Source organism: Talpa occidentalis, unplaced genomic scaffold, assembly GCF_014898055.3.
Source record: "Talpa occidentalis isolate TD23 unplaced genomic scaffold, MPIMG_talOcc4v2.1 talOcc4.2, whole genome shotgun sequence".
Classification (NCBI taxonomy): Eukaryota; Metazoa; Chordata; class Mammalia; order Eulipotyphla; family Talpidae; genus Talpa; species Talpa occidentalis.
The window spans coordinates 107,654,897-107,680,343 of NW_023602073.1; the positions used below are offsets into that span (position 1 = coordinate 107,654,897).

General features: G+C 37.8%; 1 protein-coding gene across 1 annotated transcript in view; it reads right to left on the reverse strand.

Moving 5' to 3' along the window:
* Positions 1-25,447, reverse strand: part of PREP (prolyl endopeptidase) — a 292,365-nt gene that overhangs the window by 235,633 nt on the left and 31,285 nt on the right. The window lies entirely within an intron of this gene.

Here is a 25,447-nt window from a genome sequence, read left to right on the forward strand (position 1 = left end):
CAATTTCACTGCTTGTAATTGGTCTGTTTAGTTGTTCTATTTCTTCTTTGTCCAGCTTTGGATGACTATATCGTTCTAGGAATTTGTCCATCTCTTCTAGGTTGTTAAATTTGTTTGCATATAAGTGTTCATAGTAATCTTTTATTATTCTTTTGATTTCTACTCAGTCTGTTGTGATTTCTCCACTTCATTTATAATCCTATTTATATGTGTTTTCTCCCGTTTTTTCTTTGTGAGCCTTGCTAGAGGTTTGTCTCTTTTGCTTATTTTTTCAAAGAACAAACTTTTGGTTTCATTGATCTTTTGGATTGTTTTTTTAATTTCTAATTCATTTATTTCTGCTTTGATTTTTATTATTTCCTTTCTTCTACTGGCTTTACGGTTTTTTTGTTGTTCTTTTTCTAGTTCTTTGAGATGTGAGATTAGGTTGTTTCTTTGAGTTCTTTCTTGTTTGTTCTTTCTGTATTGCTATATATTTTCCTCTTATTACTGCTTTTGCTGCATCCCATACATTCTGGAAAGTGGGTCCTCCTTGTCATTCAACTCAAAGTATTTTTTAATTTCTTCTTTGATCTCATTAGTCCAGTGGTCTTCCAGTAGTGTGGATTTCAATCTCCATGAAGTGGGAAGGTTCTTTGTTTTCTTTTCCTGATTTATTTCTAGCTTGATACCTTTATGATCAGAGAAGATAGTTGGAATGATATTGATTTTCATGCATCTGTTGATGTTTGTCTTGTGGCCCAGTATGTGATCGATTGTGGAGAATGATCCATGTACACTTGAGAAAAATGTGTACTCAGATTTTTTTGGGTGCAATGTCCTATAGATGTCTGTTAAGTCCATGAGTTCTATGTCTTTATTTAGGGCTCTAGTGTCTTTATTTTTTGTCTCATTGATTTGTCCATTGGTGAGAGCAGAGTGTTGAAGTCTCCCACTATATATGTATTTTCTTTAATATCTGTTTTCAGAACTGATAATAATTGTCTAATATATTTTGGTGCCCCTTCATTTGGTGAGTATATTTTGATGAGTGTTATATCTTCCTCATGTATTGTCCCCTTGATCATAATGCAGTGTCCATCTATGCCTCTTTTTACTTTTTTTAATTTGAAGTCTATTTCATCTGATGTAAGTATGGCTGTTCCTGCCTTCTTTTTTGGTTCATTTGCTTGTAGGATTGTTTTCCAACCTTTTACTTTCAGTCTGTGTTTTTATCTTTTGAGGTTAAATGTGTTTCCTGGAGACAGCAGAAGGTTGGATTTTGTTTTTTAATCCAGCCTGATACTCTATGTCTTTGTACTGATGAGTTTAATCCATTTACATTTAGAGTTACTACTGATATGTTGGCATCTGTGTTTGCCATTTTGTCTTTTTTGTGATTTTATTCCCTGCTTTATTCTGTTCTTCTTGTTCATTCCTCTGCTGGTTTTGGCTTTAGGACTTCTTGTAGAATTTTTTGGAGTGGGGGTTTAGTTGTAATGAATTTCTGGAATTTCTGTTTATCTGAGAAGGTCCATATTTTTTCTTTGTAGAGGAAGGAGAGCTTTGCAGGGTAAAGTATTCTTGGTATATAAAGTGATTTTTATGAAGATAAGTAATGAGAAAATGGTATAATTATATATTTGTTCTCTTTTTAACTTACTGGTTCCTATCGTGAACATTTTGCTATGGTCTTTCCTGCTACTATGCATTATTTAACTGTAGTGGTCATTTTTATAACTATTGATTCTCACATAGGCCTAGTATTTCCTCCCACCCCTATCTTCCTGTCTTCAGTTCCCCTTGTTTCAAATCCCTCTGTTGTCACTTCCCTAGGTGTTTTATTTATATCCTAATTTTTAAAATTTGCTCTCTGATTTCAAATACTCAAGGATGCTAGCCTCTTCATTCAGTGGTAAATATTTTGTTTTGGGGGAGCCTAAAGCAAAAGAAACTGGAGTCCTTACATGACACAAAGGATGGAGGGGACTGTTTGGCCACCATTTTGAAATCAGAGATCCAAGTTTGTGGGGATGTCATAAGGAAAGAGACATGGAGAGGATTCAAAAGAATGGACGGATCAGTGGGATCTAATTTTAAGAAGAGCTAAAACTATGAGAGGTTTGTTGGGAGAAGTATCTTATTCCATATTCCTTCAGCTAGGACTTTGCTTGATTCTAATGGAGCAAGGTATTAAAGCATAACTAATGCAGCAGGTACTGGGAGAAAAAACCTGCTGGGGCTGAGAAGGGTAGGCAGCAGAGCCCTATCACCATTTACAAGAGGTAAACTCAGACCTAAGACAGGCTGGAATCAATGGCTAAAATCAAGGTTAATAATTAGGGAAAGCAAAACTTCAAGAGCCTCTGAGTCAAGGTTGTGTTTATTTTTCAATAGGTGATATAGGCTGCTTCAAGGAGGTCTTTCTTGTATGAAGGTTCAGATCTCTCTAGTCACAACAGAAGACAGGGATGCAAAGTAGGAACCATAATACAAGTCCAACTGCACAAAATAAGAGACAAGTGCTCAAAGAAGAGGGAGGGAATTATGACTCTGCAAACATGAGTAGCCAGAGTATACCATAAACCACACCGGGGAGAGGGAATTGTGCCGGCCGCTCCCTACTCAGGGCAGACTGGGTTCTGAATTTGTTTCTTTTGTTCTAGTTACTGGGCACTTGATGCTGCTTCCGCTGCCTCTGAAGCTGTCCCTGCTTCACAGTGTCACTGCCACATGCCCTTTCCTTCACATCAGGGTTTGGGGAGAGGTGATATCTAGTCCTGCTCTTTTTTTCCTCCCCCAGGAGTCACAATATTTCTCCCAACATATCAAAGTCTTCATTTCCTGCCTACTACTAGTGGCAAGCAATAAACTACCGTGTGGTAAAAGCGGAATCTTTCCTTCTTTTCTTTATAAGGAAAGGGTTGGGGGAAAAGGTACATGTACTATGTAAGGGGATCTGATTCAGATAAAGAGGAAAAATCTAGGAAATGTGGCAGGCTGGAAAAACAAAGACAAACTTCTGTTTTGCATTTTGCCCTTGAGGTGACTTGATTTACCTTCCTCTACTTGGATGAAAGCAGCTCTTTGGAGATACTGATAGTGTTACTTTTTTCATTATTTCATTGATCCTTCTTCTATTCTGGTTTCAATGTTCAATTAAATGCAAGCATTTCATGTTAAGTGTTTCTATTATCCTGGGTAGGGCATGTGGGCAAAGATCATCTAAGCTATGCTCAGGACGAAGGCCTCTGCTGATGGGCCACAAAAAAGCAACAGAGCCCACAGTCAGAGTTGTCCTGGTAGCTGCATGTCAACACATCTTGATTAGCCCCAGTTCAACACTGACCCATTTGCTTTTGAAATAATACTAAAATGCCTGCGGATTCAAGATAAACCAAACCATGACAGGCTAACTTTTACGCTCTAATACAACTATGATTCATTCCCTTGTGATATCTCTTCATGTTCACCAACTCTATGAAGTTGTAACTGTCTGGACATCTTAGGGGATGTGTCTTATTTATTATAGAATTTTCAGTGCCTAGAATGGCACCAAGCATACATCTGTTGCCCAGCGAATATCACTGATGTATTAGTGAATGGATGAATAAAAAGGTGTACATGCACGTGTGTGTGCGTGTGTGTGCGTGTGTGTGTGTGTGTGTGTGTGTGTTGGTGGGGAGGGGGAGACGGTAGGGAGGAGGAAGGGAGGGAGGGACAGGAGAAGTTATTCAATAATTTTAAAAGACTCTCAATTTGAGAAGAAAATGTCGTCAGCAGAGTTCTACTATCGTGACCCATGACTGTGCTTTCCCTTTATCACAGCAATGGTACAGAGTAAAGCAACAGGAAACAGGCAGAGTGAGGAGGATGTAAACTTGTCCTCCCAGAAATGCAGGGCTTGCGTGGTCTTCTGCTTGCATCACAGCAGAGGTGTCTAACATTGGAACATTTGGCTACTTCTACTCCTTCTCCAATGAGAAACCCCAGAACCTAGCAGAAATTGTGCCAGACCATTTTGCCCCTTTATAATTCAACAGAGATTTTGTCAACTGACATCTTCCTAAAGTCACCCTGAGCTAAGTTTTCATTACATCTGCTCCAGACTTTACTTATTGGTATGCTTTTTTCACTTATCCTGGAAATCAACTTAATAATAATAATAATAAAGTGATTTAAATCTGAACTAAGAACAGAATTTGAAATGTTTTAGCTTGTATTCAATTCTGAAAATGCATTAGCTCAGTCTTTTGAGTTTGATTTCCCTCGTAGTTCTAGAAGCAAACAAAAATTAATTTCAAACAAAAATCTGTCTTATTTGTATAATACAAATTTGAACTTAGTTAGAAATAACATGTTTTTTAAATTAAATTTCCTTTGAAAAACAAAGGCTTAAGTTAGGGGAAAATGTTTTGGAAAACTTGAAGTTTCAAAAAACAAAACTTGAAGGAAAATAAAAATGGTTTTAGGGCTTTCTGAAAAAATCCCTGACTGCTAACCCCCGGCCCCACTGGTAACAGGAATTGGTGGAAACACTCATACCATTCCAACGTGGAACTGGACCTCTTTGGAGCTACCAATAAGGTGTTACTCTTTCATTATCATATTGATGTCTCTCTTCTATCCTGATGTCAATTTTCAAGGAAATGCAAGAGTTTGATATTGCAATTAAAAAGAATTAGACATTTAGGTCTCAATATAGAGCAAGCGTGTTTGAATGGCCAGTAACAATCAGACATATACACACAGAACATATTCGTTCCTCATTAGTCTTTTGAATAACATGAAACATAAAATACTGATTCACAATTTAGAAACTATTTAAGCATGTTTTTAGCAAGCATGTTTTTGGGATGCTAACTATGTACATGCTATCCTCTTAGGTGCATGTCCAACAAGAAAGATTGAAAAAAAGATATTATACATCTTTGCTGTGCAACCTTTATTCATATCTTACTTCAGATCCAGCTCCCAGGCTTCTAGACTACTTTGTTTATTTTAAAACATCCTTGTTTATTTTTTTTTTAAATAATATAGAATTTCTCCCCTCGGGGCAGTCACTACAATTTTCCCACCACCAAAAATGCCCACTGTCCCCTCCCTGTACTCCATTTCTATGAAGGTGGTCAGTTTCCCAAGGGTGTTATCTGTGCTCACGCTCCTTATCTAACCATCTTGTTCACTGCTTGAATGCTCTGCCTGGGCTACTAGGCCAGCCTTTAATTAATGGGTCATCAGCATCCTTACTAGTTTACAGTAATCACAAGAATCACATTCACGTTATTACACTGTAGAATGGTCCAGGTAGAAGTAACAAACTCAGATGCATTTACTGGCCAAGAAGGTAACAGAATGTGTGAAATGAAAACATAAGAAGGAGTGATAGGTCTCTGGCCAACTGAGGAATATATGCTCTGCCTAAAAGCTTGCAAGTTCCTTTAAGAATATGGTGTTAGCCAGATAGGACATTATCCGGTGTTTTTTTTGACTGTCGTTTTTAAAGATTTTTTTCTTACCATTTGAACAATCGTAAGGTCACATGGACTTTCCCTGCTTAGGAAATACAAAGATTGGTAGTCTAATGCTTAATCTGATTATGGTAAAAATAAGCATCTTAAAATAGCTTCTGTGGAAAGTGCTGTTAATGAACAAAATAAAGTACTAATGATTAAAAAACCAGTATTCAATACCAGGTTGATCTATCAGAGCCATATGGAATACTGAATTCCCAAGAATGCTAATGGTGGTAGTACTGTTTTTTAAAATTATGAACTAATTGTGTGAATGCTCCTGTGGGTAAATCTTCACTCTGTATTTACTAGCAAACATTAGACACAGCATGCATTTTCTACAGTGTGGATTCTATGTTCAACTCGCTATTTTTCAAATTGTTATCCCCCAGATTCATCCCAAATTCAGAGGGAATGCTCAATTTACCACCACAGAGAAGGAGCTGCTCTTAAAAGAATAATGGGAAAGAACAGATGCTTTAAACAACTCTTATAAACAATTCAGCACAGACACAGAACAGGAAGTGAAAATAAAGACTGACTAATGGCCAGTGGACCAGGGTAAGCCCTGAAGCCTTGAATCTGGAAATTATTAATTTCTATTTTTTCTCTCACCTCCCCAAAGGTTCAGTATATACATTGATGTCTGGAGTAAAATCTACACAAGATGCATTTTCACCACAGCATCTGGTTCTCTGGGAACTCCATCCCGTGCTTTCTCAATGTATTTAACCTTTTTGTCAGAAGTATGTTCTGGCAGCCAAAGATGCGTCTGAATTACTTTGTGTTTTCAGGAATCCCACTTTCTCTTCACTCATAAAATCTGCAACCTGGTGTGGGGATGTTTGAAATATGTTTCCTAAGTCTATACATTTTAGGGGACGGTAGTGGAACGATTCACTTTAGATCCACCCACATTTCAGCTCTCATCCCACCCAAAGACTGGGGTTTCCTTTTGTCGAATGGGCCTGTAGCTAAAACCACAAACCCTCTGGTGATCAGTGAAATCACGTCTTTGTTGTTTTTGCCTGATGAACAAGATAGTTCTTAGATCTCTGTTCTTTTGTGAAAAGAATACAAAAAGGAAAACTTATAATTTTTTTAAGAGCAAGAGGACTCAAATTTGAAAAATATTTTAGATTTATTATAGCATTGTTGCCCTAAAACTAGATGCTTTGTTATATTAAAATATCTTTTTAAGAACCAATCATTTTTAAGAGTAGGAAGAACCTAAAACATGTATCTCTCATAGAAATTTCTTCCTTTGCCAAGACAAAACCAAATACTTTACATAATGTGAATAAGATAAAACCACAATCAGTGGTCCTTCTCCTCCAAGGGGAGGGGACTTCTCAGAATGGCATAGCCTAGTCTTATCATTTTCAGTGATGAGGATTATGTGGAAAATCATAGCCACAATGATTAAAGTTTTCCAAAGAATGTTTTATGAATCCTTGTACTGACAATGTCTCTTTTTCAATACCAGGCGGTGGGAAGTTTCTTCTTTTAAATTCTCAAATGGTGTACTTGCATTTCATTTTTTCAAACAGAGTATTTAAAAAAAATGATCCTATAGCAACTTAATGAAAGTAGCCAGTTCATCAAGTTCACACTGATAAATATGCTAACTTGTTTATTTAATTAGCATTTAGGATTCTTTAATTTATAAAGTGCCTTTCTAATTATTTGAGGGAATCTTATTTAAAGGCCTATTTTCTTGAGAGAGAAATTGATCTGCACAATACCATGGATATCCATCCTCCTAATAAAACAGCATGGATAGTGTGGATATACAGATATTTGTGAGTTGTGCCTATTTTTATATACAAATATTAAACCAAAATCTACCTTTAAAAGGTTTGTATGTGAACCACCTATATTTAAAGTAAAAAACTCTATGTACTCTAAAAGAGACTATATATCTCTCAAAGTGTTCAGCAAACCATGAAATAATGCTCTATTAAAAGAAAAATGAAATTTATTTTATATTTGATGATAGAATTGAGAACCTTTATCAATTTTACTGAGTCATTTGTATGCACGATTAGAGTAAGGCATCAGTTTAATCTTAACTTCATTATCAACCATTGTTTAACACTTTCACTTATCCCGTTTGAGTTTTATGCACATGCAGAATCTTAGGCTCAAAAAGCTTAAGTGCTGCCCTTTAAGGTCATTGAGGGGAATAGATAGAGGTGATGTTGAACTCTTTATTGTATTAAAGGTAGATTAAAGGTGTTTATGGCTCATGTATAAATTGATCTTACAACCAACAGATCACAGTACACAAATGGGGTATGACCACACTTTGAAAGCTATCCCACCAGGGCCTCATTGACTGGGCCAACCTGGGTACTTCCGTGGTTCCACAGGGTTCCATGCTCTGAGGGACTTAATGCTCTGTTGTGGTCATCATGAGATCTTAATTATTTTATCTTTGACCTTGTATTCTGGAAGTGAAGTCCAATGGGACAATGGAGTATGAGCTTGTGCAGATATATGTGCAATCTGTATGTCTGCTGTTTCTTGACACCCTTTGACATATGGCATTTCCAATATCTATGAGTACGGAATTCCAGTGGGCCCACACACATAGTAACTTAGCAAGACTCAAAGTGAGAACAAGGTGAGTGTGGTATAAGTGAGGGCACTGACAGCCTTAAGAGGCCATGTTTTCAGTTCAAACCTGAACTTCCTTCAAAGGAGAAAGAAGCCTGTGAGAATGTAAGAAACACAAATCAAGCACCCACATCATATCTTTTCTTACTCATATTACTTCCCTGTATCAGCCAATCAAGCTAAAAAAAAAAAAGGTGACATGAAAGAAAGGAAAAGGTAGGGCAATCCAGAGTTCCTTCCAGTCCTTCTTTAGTCATCAGTAAGGCAAAGATAGTGTTGTGAGAAAGTTTGTGTGTCAAGAAAAGTAATAAAAACAGTTGATTTAATTTTGTGCAGCATTTCCATTGTTCTGGTAAGAATGGAATACATATGCATATATTTGTTATGAAATAAAAATTGTGTAATTTCGGTGATTCTGCATATGAATTAAATGCTGTTATATTTGGATTTAAAACTGTCATTACATAGTAAAAGATGAATGCTAAAATTCATGCAAATAATTTAAATGTTCTTTTCTTATAATGACATTAAATAGCAAATATTAAGCCATGACAAGTCAAGAGAGAGACCACCAAAGAAAGAAAAGTGTTTCTGAGTAGCTTTAATAGCATGGTTTTCTGGTTTTTGGCTTTCTCAATTTGCTCTGGGCACTACAAAATTATGTAGCTGACTGTGGTGGGTTGAATGGTGGCCCCCAAAAAGGTATATCCACATTGTAATCTCCCGCACCTGTTAATATTACCTTATATGAAAAAGAGGGAATATTACTTTATGTGGCAAAAGAATATTACTTGACAAAAGATGTATTAAGGATTATGAGAGAAGAGTTAAGGATTATGAGAGAAAGTTAAGGATTATGAGAGAAAGAGACCATGCCAGATTATCTAGGTGGGCAATCATGTATTTTTTTTTAAGTCGTGTCATTTTTTATTACAGTGAGGTTTAATCACAACACTATGATTTCGGGGTACAGGTTCACACCTTTTCACTTGTGTTACCATACCACGCCCTCCACCAAAACCCCCAAAACCCTCCCCACAATCCCCTGAGCATCTCCCCCAGTGTCCCCAACCCCTACTCTCCCTTTCTGGTAGCCTCAATGCTATAGTCCGATTTCAAATGAGTTTATTTTGTTTATTTCAATCATGTATTTTTATATGAGAGATACACAGACAAGTCACAGAAGCAGCAGTAATGTGACCATGGAAGCAGAAATTGGAATGATGGGGCCGCAAGCAAGGAGTGCCTGAGCCACCAGGATCTGGAAGATACATGACAGAATCTCTTCAAGAGACTCTGGAGGAAGCACAGCCCGACAGTTACCTAGATTTCAGATTTTAGTTCTCCAGAACTGTAAAATAAATTTCTACTGTTTTAAGTTACCTAGTTTGTGGTGCTTTGTTACAGAGTGCTAGAAAACCACCTGGCTCTGTTTCATTCAACTCTTTTTGTCAAACAAGATTTGTCAAACTTGCTCTAGAAGAATTGGACTATGACACCAGTCTACAGAGATTTCTCCCTCCTTTAAAAATGACTACACTTTATAATCCTGTATCCAAAAGATGGTCGCTCCCAATCATTTAATACACAAGTTTGTCCCCAGATCCCTTTTCCAGGCTCTAACCTCCTTCAGAATAAAGAATACATCTCAATGCCCTTTATACCCTCTGCTAGTTTCATAGAATATCTTCACGGATCCCTGTTGATTAACCTCAGCCTGAGACACTGACAGGTTTTATATTTTTCTCCATTTCACCTTAAGAAAACTTATAGTAGCGGGCTTCCCCAGTGGCGCAGCGGGTTGAGCACAGCACTGTGAAGCTCTCTGCAGCATGGGTTCAATTCCCAGCCAGTCAAGGAGATTGCCACATGGTGCAGCAGACCTCTCCTGTCGCACCCGCTGCTCCCCTCAGCAGTGCTATCGGTCTGTCTGACTGTTCTGCTCCCCGCTCTGTCTCTAGTGAATCCTCTCACCCTCCTGCACCTCTGGCCTGCACCCCAGCTATTGCATAAATTAATTTTTTTTTTTTAAAAAAGAAAAGTTATACTAGGGACCCAATCCTTTGCCCCTATTTGAAATGAATATGAAACTTTTATATTTGCATGAATGTCATGCTAAAACATTTTATTTTAATGAAGGAATTATATGGGGCCTAAAAGCAATTTAAATCCAAAAGATTTAAATAACCTTATTTTTGCTGTGGAAGAAGGCCAATCCCAGGTGGCTTGCACACAAGAGGCCTTTCTTCTGCTATATCAGATATTGTTTTCCCTCTGCACATGGTGGAATTTAAGGCTAATGGGAGAGAGATTTTTGGGGAAAGGCCTTTCTATACCCTTTGAATTGTAATGTGGAATGGAGTAGTCTAAATTGTAGATTCAGAATACGAGTTTTGTTTAAAGGCTATAAGGACCTTAATTTAAGCTTTACTTTAATTGTGTGGAATTCAATATTTATTAAACTTGCTAGAAAATGATCGAAATTAAATTTAGTTCAACAAATATTTAGTAATTATTTTCTCCACGAGACACCCCTGACAGTTGTGTAAGACTCAGTTCTTGAAATGACTCTCTAATAGGGTGAAGCAATTTCACAAATAATTTCAATCTAGTAACTAAGTCTATTAAGACACACACATACATACACACACGCACACACACACACACACAATGTGTGTGTGCCAAGAAAGAATACTTAATTACGAGAGCAATGATTGGGGAGAGCAATGATTGGGGATGTGTTCAAGATTGGGGATATTTGGATCACATCTCGAAGAATGTCGTCAATTTTTTTGTGTGCATTGGAACATGCACACTCATCTGTGAAGAGGAACACAACCCCATCAGACTGTCTAGGGTTTGTAAAGCTGAAGTCAAAATATCACTGAATTACAAGCTTGGAGAATGAAGAGCAGTCAGAATATCACACTGAGAAGACGGAGAAGAGTTTTAGAAAGAGTCTACGTGGCAAAGGGAAGAAGAAAGGCTGAAATGTGAATAAAGGAAAGAACGCTGTACTTGGTAAGGAAGATTCCTAGTGGTCTTTAAGAAGCTATTTCCATGGTATGGAAGAGAGGAGATGTGAAAAACAGAGGTGTGTTGGTTTGAAACAGGAATGAAAAGTAGGGAAATGGAGGTGTCATGTAAGACCATTCGTCTAACTAAAGGAAAATCCAAACTAATCCCTGTTACTAGAAAAATCACTTAGAGGGTGTCTCAGAGGAGGCAGTTTTGATAATAGTGAGCAGTATTACTGGTTTTAACATTACCTTTTTTCCCCTAAATATGATTCTTTCATGTGCATTTCATTTTATTGGCATTTATGTTCTCCTGAGAAGCAAATTCACTTTACCGCTGATACCACCGACTTGGCTGAAAAGAACTTTTGGGCACATAGAGTGTTATTGTGGCCATAAGAGCTTCCCCCAAGTACATGTCTAAGGGTTTACAACATGCAATAAGCATGCTGTCAGGAAATTTTACAAGTCAGCTGACGCGTGCTGCAGTGCCACAGTCATTCCACTTCCCAGACTGCGTGCTGCTGCACACGACCTCAGCTAATCTATCTGGGCATTTCCCCCAAACACAGAAAGATGAATGTACTGAAATAAGAAGGAAATCAGCATGTGGTCAGTAAGGATTCAAAACACTTTTGAGTCTCTGCTCAGATTACAAGAAAACTTGTAGAAGGAGAGGCGACAAAGATGCAGGAAAAGTCAGACATCTGCATATAGAAAATAGTTTTCTTAGCTGTGAGGTATAATTTCAATTACGAATGATCCACTCCTGAGTCTCTATCTTTGAACAATAAGGAAAGTTAGAAGGAGAAAACATGCATGTTACACTTTCCTCTACCACCTTGTTGTTAACACACACAGAACCTGCCTCTGTATTTTGATTTATGCTAGTTCAGTGTCTAATCCTCAACTGTTTTTCTTTGTAATTGGGTCTGGAAGGTATGTGGTGTTGGGCTGTGAGTAGCTTGTTCATCTGAAAGGGGGCCTAGAATAAGGATATCACGGTAATGGCATCGAAGACTGGAAATCTCATCTAATGACTACTTCCTCCTCATTTACTTGTCTAAAATGCTTGAGTCACAATTCCACTTGAATTCTTTACTTGTTAATGCTACACCATAGAACAGATTGCAAAATAGGTTGCTGCAGCAACTCTTGTCCTAAAAAGAGCACAGGATGTTGAATCAAAAGAGATGAGTTTGAGACAGTTTGGTTACGTACAAACCATGAACAATGGGCCAGTTACTAATTCTTCCTATCAGCATTTTCATGAGAAAGATCAAAACAAATAACTCTTAATTGATACTGCATCTTGCATTGGGCATTCAAAGAATGTATGAAAGTTCGTATGAACTTTAGAGGTTTTGACAGCTACCGGGCATTACTATTATCATCCTACACAAATGGGGGGCGGTGTCCTTGCTGCATGCCAAGAAAGCTGAGGTGCTCTCCCAGCCTTGGTTTCACTCTGACCTCACCTCCCTGGGAGCTGCCATCAACTTTTAATTTAGAAGTCTGTTCCCTTCTCTTCCTGGCCATCTATTCCTTCCATCTTCTGGAAACAGATGTCAACCCACTTAGGAAGTTCTACTTCCTACCTCAGATATTCCTAAAGAGGAGTTACCTATTTGCTGGGCTCTGTAGCTCTTTTTATTCTTTGACATTGTTATTAGGATTAAGGATATCTTCCTAGAGAAATCTCTCCCCTGTACTATCTCCTCCTCTCACCCACAGCATAAGTTTCAATCAATTGATAGGATAACCTTGAAAGGAGAATTTAGGGATGCATGGGTATAAATGAACCCTTCATGGGCCACCAGTTTTCTGATACATCCAGGGCATATAGTTACTGTCTTGAGATGGGTTCTCTTTACCTGACACTTAATCCACAAACATTTCCAGTCTCTGCTTAACCATTTTTAAATAATGCTCTACCTGGATTTACTTGATATTGACAGAGGCTTTAAAAAAAAAAAAAAAAACTTCTGCAAATGCAAGACCTTATCATCGCAGGGGTTTAGACAAAGCATTACATAGTCAGACTGGCAGAAATAGAAAACCTGGCAAGGTGCGTGATAGATAAGATAAATTAGCTTATGAGAAGGCAGGACCTAAGATAACGCCAATGTGAATCATGATTTTTCTTGCAGAATTGGGGCTACAAACTGCCCTTTGCCTATAAGAATGTATCCCACTCAGACTAATGCAAATGGTATGCTTGGGCCAAGGACAGATGTGGCCCTCTGAGATTTCAAAACTGGGTGAAGACCTTGAAATAATGGTTGAACAGCTGGTCAATATGTTTATCATCACATGACTGAGTTAGACAGCAAACTGTCTAACTTGCTACAAAGTTCCCTTGAGGAATGATGTACACTATGTCAAAAAATGTTCAAAGTACAAAAAAGAAAATTCAGTTCATTTTCTTTCTTTCAAATTATAATTTGATAAACCTTATTAAAATGTACAGTGTCTAGTGAATAAAATGTATTTGTAAAGATTACTTGAATGAAATAATGTATTACTGACTTCTCTTAATGTCAGGAAAATCTGCAGCATAATACTTGTTAACTTCATCTGTCTTGCAATTCTTAATTTAGAAGATGATTCTTTTGCTATTCCAATCTGAATTGGAGGGGAAAGAATGAATAGGTCCTCAAAAGAAGATCCAGAGAGATGGAATTAAGATCCTGAAAAGTCAGAATCAAATCATTTACAATTCCCTTTTCCCAACTGATAGACTTGCAAAGTCTCCAAAGCTCTCTGGTTTTAGATTATTCTGAGGTCAACCCCCAAATCTGGCCAAATCAACACCAGCAGTGGTGCCTCAGAGAAGTGTCTCTTCTGTCCTGCGTTTTACAGCAGGTGGACTCACCCCAAAGAACTGAGTGAACTGCTTCACTTTGGCTATCTATGTAAGAAAAAATTCTTATTTAGATGTTTGTTTACTTTTTAATTAAAATTGTGATTTACTTTATCTGCTCATTCTCAGCTCTCAGAAGAAAAGTGCTCTTTCATAACGGAACTATTCTGAGGCAGCTTTTGCGAGTCAGAATGCAAGGTGGTGGCTGGTCCTGGGAGCCAGTCTGTGAGCATCCCCACTGATGCTGCATCCCACTCACCTGCATGGTAAACCCTCTCTGCTACTGCCCGAAAACAATAGGCTATTGATTAAAAAGAAATATCCATTATTGTATTGAATATAACCTGTCTTTTTGTGTGTGTGTAGAAGAATTAGGGTATAGGACAGAAGTGAGGGGGTTAAGAGGACTCACCAGAGACAGAGTCAGGAGAGACTCACCAGAAACAGGGGAGCAGAACAGGAGGATCTACTGAAATACACTGCTGAGGGGAGCAGCAGGCGAGACAAGAGAGGTCTGCTGTGCCATGTGGGTCAGCTCCCTGGCTGGGGATTAAAACAAGGCTGTAGCAGTGCTAGCACTGAGACTAAACCCCTAGGCCACCAAGAAGGCCCCGGAACCTGTCTTCTTAGGAGCAAAGTACTGGATAGAGAATTGAGATCAGAAAATATCTGTTGACAATGAAGGTAAATTCTGTTGGTCACATGTTTTCCTCTGTGGTTGGCTTTATAAAATTAACTTTATTGAATGAGCCTTAAGTGCTGCTCAAAGCTCAGCTGATTTTTTTTTTTTTAAGTCAGCAAGGAGTCCACAATATGGGAAATTAGTTTCTGAGAAGAGGTAATTCATATATAGATACAGATCCAGACACAGAGCTCTGAAATGGTTAATACCCATGCTGACTATAGTCTAAGGCAGTCATTTACGGTATGATTCACAAATGCCAAATAGAAGGAAAAAGTTCACTTTTAAAACCATTAGCCCAATGATAAGATCTTTGAGAATTTCATCCAAAGCACCATCTCCTGACTATTGAGAATCTCTTAATGTTTGTGGGAGATAACCTCTTGACTTTCTTTTTTCTGCAATATGCTTGTCTGGTGAACCTGGAGTTCAGCAGAAAAAGATAATACCTTCCCTCCTTTGGACTTTGACAAATGACAAGTTTGAGTCTACCGGAACCACTTTATTCTTATCCAGAAATCTAAGAGTCAGCATGTTCTTTTTAGTTAAATCACTCACTTTCTACTTTTTGCTTAACCTTTAACATAGCATTTTGTTATGTGGCCACAAATTCTTGATAGTTTTAGCAAAGATTATGGGATTGTTGATATGGTTAAAATTAATAATGATCTTTATCTCATATGGGTTTGTGAAATTTGGTGATAATGAATATAAGGTACTTTGTGACCCAAGGGTAGATGGAGGAAGAGGCACTTTTCACATGTGAAGAGAATATCCTGTAGCTACCTAGGCAGCATGTTTAATGTTTCACAGAATCAGGGTGCACGTGGAACCCAATGTGAGACCTGCAATAACACTCAGCTTCACTCAAATACAAATTCTGCCTCTTTCTGACTATGTTTTCTATTTGACAAGTTACTCAATTTTGTTACATCCCATTCTCTCATCTTTTAAAATAGAACCACAGTGGGCCTCATTGATGGCGCAAGGTGTTAAGTCTCAGCACAATGAAGCTATCAGCAGCCATTGCAGCACAAGTTTGATCCCCACCCAGGGAGTCAACCCACAGGGCACAGCAGACCTCTCCTGTGTCACCTGCTGCTCTCCTCAGAAGTGTATTTCAGTCAATCTGCCTGTTTTGCTCCCCACTCTGTCTCTGGTGAATCCTCTCACTCCCAACTCCCACACCTCTGGCCTATATCCCAGCTCTTGCATGCATAATAAAAATAAAATACATCTCAAAATGGAACCATAATGACTATTTTATAGAACTGTCATGAGATAATGTGTAAAAAAAATATACACAGTATTTTATACAGAGTAAGTGCTCAGCATGAGCTGGTTTTCCAATCTCTCCATCTTGAGTCCATCAAAGGCTTCAATGATCAATTCATAATAATTACGTGGTTTGAACTCTACACTGATCCTGGAGTATGGGTCTTTGGAACAGTGAGAAAATAAAGCTCAAATATCTATAGCTTTCCAGGAACAGCTATACTTATATCAGATAAAACAGATTTCAAACTCAAAACGGTAAAAAGAGACCCCAACGGTCACTACATTATGATCAAGGGGACAATACTTCAAGAAGAAATAACACTCATTAACATATTCACCAAATGAAGGAGCACCAAAATATATCAGACAACTATTGTCATCTTTGAAAACAGACATCAGAGAAACACATACATAGTGGGAGACTTCAACACACCACTATCAACAATGGATAAGTTAACGAGACAAAAAATAAGTAAAGACATTAAAGCTCTAAATAAGGATCTAGAGTACTTGGGCTTGGGCTCCCTGGTGGCGCAGCGGTTGAGCGCTGGGTTGCGAAGCTGCCCACAGCCTCTGTGGCGCTGGTTCAATCCCCGGCTGCTCCCCGGCCACCGGAGGAGGGTCCCACATGGCGCGCAGACCTCTCCTGCCGCCCGCTGCTCCCCTCAGCAGTGTACTTCAGTCCTTCTGCCTGCTCTGCTCCCCGCTCTGGCTCTGGTGAATTCTCTCACCCTCCCGCACTTCTGACTCTACCCAGTGCATGTATAAACAAACGAACAAACAAACAAACAAACAAATAAATAAATAAAACATGCCTCTATTAAAAAAAAAAATAGAGTACTTGGGCTTAACAGACATCTATAGAACACTAAACCCAAAAAAATCTGAGTACACATTTTTCTCAAGCGCACACGGATCATTCTTCAGGATCGATCACATACTGGGACCCAAGACAAACATCAACAGATACACCAAGATTGCAACCATACCAAGCATCTTTTCTGACCATGAAGGCATCAAACTAGAAATAAACCATAAAAAGAAGGCAAGGAACTCTCCTAGCTCATGGAGATTGAAAACCACACTACTGGAAGACCACTGGACTAATGAGGAGATCAAAGAAGAAATTAAAAAATTCTTTGAATTGAATGACAAGGAAGACACCAATTTCCTAAATGTGTGGGATGCAGCAAAAGCAGTAATAAGAGGAAAATATATAGCAATAGAGGCTCACATCAAGAAACAAGAACTCAAAGAAAAAACCTAATCTCGAAGCTCAAAGATCTAGAAAAAGAACAACCAAAAAAACCCCAAAACCAGTACAAGAAAAGAAATAATAAAAACCAAAGCAGAAATAAATGAAATTGAAACTAAAAAAACAATCCAAAAGATCAATGAAACCAAGAGCTGGTTCTTCAAAAAAATCAATAAAATAGACAAACCCCTAGCCAGGCTCACAAAGGAAAAAAGGGAGAAAGCACAAATAAACAGGATCATCAATGAAAGAGGAGAAATCACAACAGATACAGCAGAAATCAAAAGAATAAACAGAAACTACAATGAACAGTTATATGGAAACAAGTTCAACAATCTAGAGGAGAGGGACAAATTCCTACAACTCTACAATCACCCAAAGCTAGATAAAGAAGAAATAGAACACCTAAACAGAACAATTACAAGCAGCAAAATTGAAACGGTAATCAAAACCCTCCCCAAAAAATAAAAGCCCAGGACCTGATGGATTTACAAATGAATTCTACCAAACATTCAGAAATGAATTAGTGCCTATCCTTCACAAACTCTTCCAAAAAATTGAGAAGGAAGGGATAATACCAAACATGTTCTATGAAGCCAACATTACACTAATACCAAAACCGAACAAGGACAACACAAAAAGGGAAAACTATAGGCCAATCTCCCTAATGAACACTGATGCAAAAATCCTCAATAAAATTTTAGCTATCAGAATCCAACAATATATCCATAAGATAATTCACTCACCACGACCAAGTAGGATTCATTCCAGGGACACAAGGATGGTTCAAAATTCGAAAATCAATCAACGTTATCCAACACATCAACAAAAGGAAATATAAAAACCATATGATAATATCAATAGATGCCAAGAAAGCTTTTGACTAACTGCAACACCCATTCATGATAATTTAATACAGAGAACCCCAAAACTCCACAGAAAAACTAATTAAACTAATAAATCAGTTCAGTAAAATGGCAGGATACAAAATCAACATGCAAAAATCAGTAGCCTTCCTATATGCAAACAATAAATCTGAAGAAGAAGAAAAAATCAAAAAACCATCCCTTTTACTAATGAAACAAAAAAAATCAAATACTTGGGAATAAATCTAACAAAAGAGGTAAAGAACCTATACAAAGAAAACTATAAAACACTGTTAAAAGAAATAGAAGACAACACAAAGAAATGGAAAGACATCCCTGGCTCATGGACTGGAAGAATAAACATTATTAAAATGGCCATCCTACCAAAAGCAATATACAGATTCAATGCTATTCCAATCAAAATTTCAATGTCATTCTTCAAAGAAATAGAACAATTATTGATGAAATTTATATGGAATCACCAAAAACCCTGAATAGCCAAAGCTCTCCTGAAAAAAAAAGGAGGGAATGGAGGCATCATACTCCCAGGCTTCAAAGTGTACTACAAAGCCATAATCATCAAAACTGCATGGTATTGGAACAAGAACAGACACACAGACCAATGGAACCAAATAGAAAATCCAGAAATAAACCCACAGATTTATGGTCAACTAATCTTTGACAAAGGAGCAAAGAATATGCATTGGAGCAAAGAAAGATTGTTCAATAAATGGTGCTGGTAAAACTGGGTTGCTACATGCAAAAGAATGAAGCTTGACTACTACTTCACACCATGCACAAAAACCAACTCAAAATGGATAAAAGAACTAGACATAAGACCTGAAACCATAAAATACATAGAAGGAAATATAGGCAAAACACTACATGATATGCACATCAAAGACATCTTTACAGACACCACCCAAAGCAGTGATAGTGAAGGCAAAGATCAACAGCTGGGACTACATCAAATTAAAGAGCTTCTGCACAGCAAAAGAGACAATAACAAAAACAAAGAGAAACCCCACCAACTGGGAGAACATTTTTGCACACAACACTAATGATAAAGGACTGATCACAAAAATCTACAAAGAGCTGATGAGACTCAACAAAAAGAAAGAAAATAATCCAATCAAAAAATGGGCAGAAGAGCTAAAAAGAAACTTCTCTGAAGAGGAAATGCAATTGGCCAATAGGCATATGAAAAAATGTTCACCATCACTTATAATCAGGGAAATGCAAATCAAAACTACCATGAGATACCATCTGACACCAGTGAGAATGGCACATATTAAAAAAACTAACAACAACAAATGTTGGCGAGGTTGTGGAGAAAAAGGAACTCTCCTGCACTGTTGGTGGGAGGGCAAACTGGTCCAACCACTATGGAGAGCTGTGTGGAGATTTCTTGACCTACTAAGCATAGAGCTTCCACATGATCCAGCAATTCCACTCCTAGGTATTTACCCAAAGGACACAGAAACATCCATTCCAAAGAGCACCTGCACCCCTATGTTTATAGCAGCACTGTTTACAATAGCTAAGCTTTGGAAACAACCCAAATGCCCAAAAATAGATGACTGGATCAAGAAGATGTGGTACATATACACCATGGAATATTACTCAGCATTCAAAAAAGATAAAAACATGCAATTTGCAGCAACATGGATGGAGCTGGAAGGGATCATGCTCAGAGAAATAAGCCAGAAAGAAAAAAAAAATACCGGATGGTCTCACTCACAGCAGGAATCTAGAAAACTTAAATAAGAGACCAGGAAAAAGAATAACTATAAGAAAGAAAAATTCAAAATCAACATACAACTATTAACCAGAGACACTCTATGGGGGGTGGGGGGTGGGGAAAGCAGGGATTGGGGTCAAAATAAGGGGGTTGTAATTGCATGGGGAATATAAAAATAAAATTAAAATTAAAATAAATAAATAAAATCTATAGCTTTCAAATGACTTAATTGTTCATATTAGCATAAATGTGAAGATTTATAAGGCCCTGACAACAAGTTTCATGTAGCCTAAAAAGGTAACTCTTTCTGGAAACGTATTCTATTGCTGAGAGTCAGCCCTTCTTAGCCATTCCTTTTTGTCTCTCCAAATAGCTGGGGAAATTTGCTTCACAATCTCCTCTACCATAACAAATCTATAATTGACAGGAAAATCCCTGTCAGGTATCAATCCCTGAACCCTTCCTTTACTCACTGAATTTGAATTCATTTGTGGCATGAGGATTAAAGAGGGAAAGTGAATGCACAGAGAAGGTAGTGGTGATGGTATCAGTGGTATTAATATTAGTATGCTGAAGATGGCTTACATTTATTAACCTCTTGTCAACTTCTTTGCAAACATCTCATTTAATCCCCATAACATCCCTATGTAGAGTAATATTACCAAGTTCATTTACAGATGAAGAAACTAAGGCTGATGGAGGTTAATTAACTTCTCCAAGGCCATCTCCCTAGGAATGCAGAGATGGGAATTTAAACACAGGTCATCTGAGTGCACAGCCATGTTCTCTAAACCATCATATGGCTGGGAACCTGACAACAGCGAATCAAGAGATGGCCAGCTATGGTAAAAGCTCACCAATATGCCAGCCCAGTGAGTGGCCCAGAACACTAAAGCACCCTGGGGAATCCTCCCTTACTGTTCTTTAAGGTAAGTGAAAATTTATCATATCTATGTCAAACTATTCATAAAGAGAAAAGAATAGAGGCTGGAAGAGTGCTGTCTGTCAATACCTATCTATTCTGGTAAGACTGAAAGGCACTTGGGAATCCTCAACACCTGTCTTTGACTTTACGCAGAAAAGTTGAAAGGAAGAGATGGTATGAAGAGAACCAGTGTTTCCTGGTTGGGTGGGGGATCTCTGAATCTTTCCATCACATGTAAAAATCAGTTAAAGTTCTGATACCTGGATAAATGTACAAGTCTGACTTTCATCTAACATCTCTCCTCTGTTTCAAGATGAAAATTGACTAGGATATGGTGGAGTGGAAAGAAATCTAAATCAGAAACTGAGTGGAGAGAGAAGACAGAAATTAAAAAAAGGAGGAAATGACAGCAGAGGTCAGTAAGTACTAAAAAATAAATTTCAGTTCTCAGCTCTCAGCTCTCAGCTCAGATGAGGCCAAGGGTGACTTTCTTTGTCTCAAATCCAGGTTCATCTCATACCCACTGCCTTTCACCATCTCACTTATGTTCAACTGCCATGAGGTCAAATTTGTATACCTGTGGTGTGCTGGTGGGGATGTGGGTGAGCAAACAGTGTCATTTCTGTCCTGGTCCCCGAGATTGGCCCCTTGAGTTTGTCTCCAAAAAGGCAATCACCAAGGCAACCAGTGACTGGAAGGGTCTGAGGATTACAATGAAACTGATTTTTCAGAACAGATAGGCCCAGATCTAACTGGTACCTTCCTGTCTCTGCCCTGATAATAAAGCCCTCAACGTATCAGTGAGAGACAGGAAAAAAAAAAAAAAAAAAAAAAAAAAAAACAGGATAACATTAAGCACAGTTGAAATTAAGCTTTTTGATGAGATTGCTGACATTGCCCAAAAGCTGAGGCACTGATCCTTAGTTGAGAATCTCTGGAACCATTAAAGAGAGCCTGAGAACCGTTCAGTCTGTGGGCTGCAATGTAGACGGCTGCCACCCTTAAGACATCAGAGAATGCCCAGGAATGACAAAGGAAAATATTTCAATACAGGATCACTTAACAACCAAAAATTTTAAAATTCACTAGCTACAACCTTGTCATGCCTGCCTCCTAGGCCAGGTTACCATTCTAGGTTCTTCTCACCTCTCTGACAGTTCATTTTCTGCATCGCTAGTGCCTTCATTCCCTTGCAACACTGGCTATTATCCAAAGCACTCTCTCCTTATCTGTCCCCTTGTAAACTTACGATTACCATAACAACACACTTTTTAACTGGGTTATTGTATAGTTCTTGCTGTAGTCAAAGGGAAATATGTTTAGAAATATGTTTAGGTTTATACAAATATTTGATGATCACCAGTTCTTGATTATCAGGATCTCCACTGGACACCTGGGAATTTCCCAGAGCAGTTGTAGGACCTGGTGTGCTGGAGCAAGACTCAGTGTGAAATGTGGTTGGGCTGTTAGAGGTACCTTCAGTACCAGCCTCTCCTCTCTTTGCATCAGGGTGATACTCCTTCCTACTCTGCAGAGGAGCCATAAAGAACAAGCAGGACTAGGTGTTCTTCTTGTGCCATAGACCCATTTGGTAGTCCAAGGAAGCCCTTGGTGATACTTCTCAAAATAAAGCATTTCAAGTATATATGTCATACTATTAAACTAACAAATCATATCATCATTATCAAAATATTTTATCAATCAAATTTGAGATTAGTAACAAAGGCATTAAGATCTAAGAGTAATTTTAATATCAATCAGAAATTTCAAGTTTCTTTTTCCCCTCTTCCTTGTTTCTCGTCAGTGGCTGTGAAGGCTGCACACAAATGAGGAAATGCCTCACACAACTGAGAAAATCAAGGACTTTCTGCCCACAGCCTGATGAAAGGCTGCCAAATCCATCAAGATCAAGAAAAACAAGGCTATCATGAAGCTTAAAGTTCGGCACAGCAGATACCTGTACATTTTGGTCATCACAAAGAAAAGGCAGAGAAACTGAAGAGGTGCCTGGGCCCAAGTTTGGCAGTTGTACGGGAGTGAAATAAACCAGGTGTGTTGATTTGAGCTGTATTAAAATTTTTTAAATTCTTAAAAAAGAAATTTCAAATTTGTGGTAAGTAAAAGTACTATTTTGAGATAGCAAAAATGACTATAACATGAAAATACCTGTGCTTTCAATTGCTGACAAATACCAAGGTACTGCTAATATTAGCAAAGTTTGCTGCTTGCATCTACATTTGAAGAAATGTTAAGCTCCTGTTAAATATTAGTGACAATGTGTAATTTTTTTTACCATTTAAGTTCAAAGATCATACTCAATATTAGTTTTGGAGTTTTTGAGGGGTTGTCTATGGACCCCAGAAAAAGACTTTGGGTTGATGTCAAACAAAACTTAGCTCAGTGTTTGGCTAATAGTGATAGCTCTATAAATTACTCGTTATTCAAGGATTTCCTCCAGGAATTGAAAAGATGCCATGCTATTTAAGGTAAACCATATTAAGCTGCCAATTTTTTAGGTAAAAAAATGTAAAATTGGCAAGCTTGATTTAGGAACTCTGTAAATTAGCTTGTGAAACCTTTCAATCCTTCAATATATTTTATGAGTCTTATCCATAGGGAAGTATATATTAGCTTCTGGGTTTTCACAAGCATATTTGCAATTAAATATTTGAAATTTTTTTAAGTTCTTTCCAGTATTTGTTGACAAAGATAAATGCACATTTTGAGGGTGTTCTGAGATTTATGATGCTTCTTAACACACATCTTTATCTTCTTTATTAATTATGTCTGTGACTTACTCATTCTTAATGATTCATTTAGACCTGGAAAGTCTCTCCCTTGTTGTCAAAAAGTTTAATCTCATTAATTTGGAGGAAACTCATGACCTAGTGTAGGGTAAATGATTTTCAGGCTTTTCTGCCCTCCTGCCATTAGGAGTGCCCTGTCTGATGGGTCACTGGCATTTGTTACATTGTTATAAGTTGTATTGTTTACCTCTGTGGGCCATGGCAGCAGTATTGAGATATCCCCCAAGAGAAGCAGAGGCAGGAGAGAAGGGGAGAAAGAGCTGGAGAGAAGCCCAGAGTGAAGACTTGCCAGGGGCTTGGAGGCCTACCTGCCTCCTGGCCAGCAGCCTGCCCCCACCCTGCACCCCTGCCTGCTGTGTACCTGGTTGCTGCACTGCTGTAAAAGCTCAATAAAAGCCTGAGAAAGCCACCAAGGGCTCCAGGACTCTCCTTTAACAGTCTGGTCTGCTCAAATCATAGGAAACCTGCTCTGTCCCTGTCCTGCCGCTACACCTAGCTACATTCACATATCGCATTTTAGAAAGTTACTTTAGTAAGGCACCTCAATCACCCCCAAATGAGTATCTAGTACACTCACAGAAGTACCACGTCACCCACGGAACTACCACATTGCTCTAGGTTGAAAGAGTGAAGGCAAAGGCTGGCCTCAGCGACATGATACAGATACAAGTCCTTACAATGTTAGCATAGCTAATTCCTGCAACCCCAGTTAGAAACTGTAAAAAGTAAAATCTGAGAGCTTCTCTCTCTCACATCCCTTACAGAACCTCAGGTATGTAGCTCTTTGCCTAGCAGAGAGTAGACATTCAGTAAACATCTGTTAACTGTAGGAATGACAAAATTAAGAAATATTATCTATATCACCTCTAGCTAATAAAAAAGTCAGTGACTTATGACTCTGGTTTGGTTTTCCTTCAACAGTCCCATGCTAATTCAACGCTCAGAAATAATGTTAACTCAATAAAATATAATTGCCCATGAAGGAAATAATTTTGTGAGCATAAAAAAATATTGCTTTTGAAGACTACACATTCTTTAAAAAATTGGTTAATCAAACATTTAAACAAGATTGCACAAAGTCTGACTTACTTAAGGGAAAAAACCCCAAACATTATAAGGTATTTTAGAGGCTTCTGTTTCCATTCAAATTACTAACCATATTATTAAAAATTAGTGGTCTTTTAAATGGCAAATGTACTTACAAGAAATTAGTGAAAATATTCTCATAAGCAATACTAAACATACCTGGCATAGAGCAAGTGCTCAAAAATCATGTTAATTGGGTTAATTGATCTTATCAATACAAAATGTCATTGTTATTTTTGCATTTCAAAACTGCTGGTAAAACTTGGGCATCATTTCACATGCTCATAAAGCACATATATTTCTTTCATTCTGAGTTTTCTCTCTGTCCCTTGATCTTTTATTAAAATTATTTCATATTTTTAATTGAAATAATTAATCAATCTTTCGTTCTGAAATATTTCGCCCCGTTTTGCATTTGTCTTTGGCATTGTTTGTATGTGCATGAGTATGTTTTCACCAAGTCAATGATGAATATTATTCAATGTTTTAAAAGGTTTTTCCAATACAATTTATAATATTTATAGTTTTTTTGGTCTGTTTATAATTTTTAAAATTTCATTTATACTTTTCCAGAATTAACCACTTTGTCTTTTTCAAATGTATTTTTTCAATTGATGTAATATTGGTTTACAGCAATGTGTTTGATTTAGGGGTACAGGTTCACACCTCTTCAGATGTATGTCAGCACAAAAAAATTCACCACCAAGGTCCTTGTCCCCTAGCTCTACACCCTCCCTCTCTGGTAACCTCAATTCTGAGGTGAGAATTCTAGGCTTTGTTTTAATTTAGTTTTGTCTGTTTCTTTGTTTTATTTCT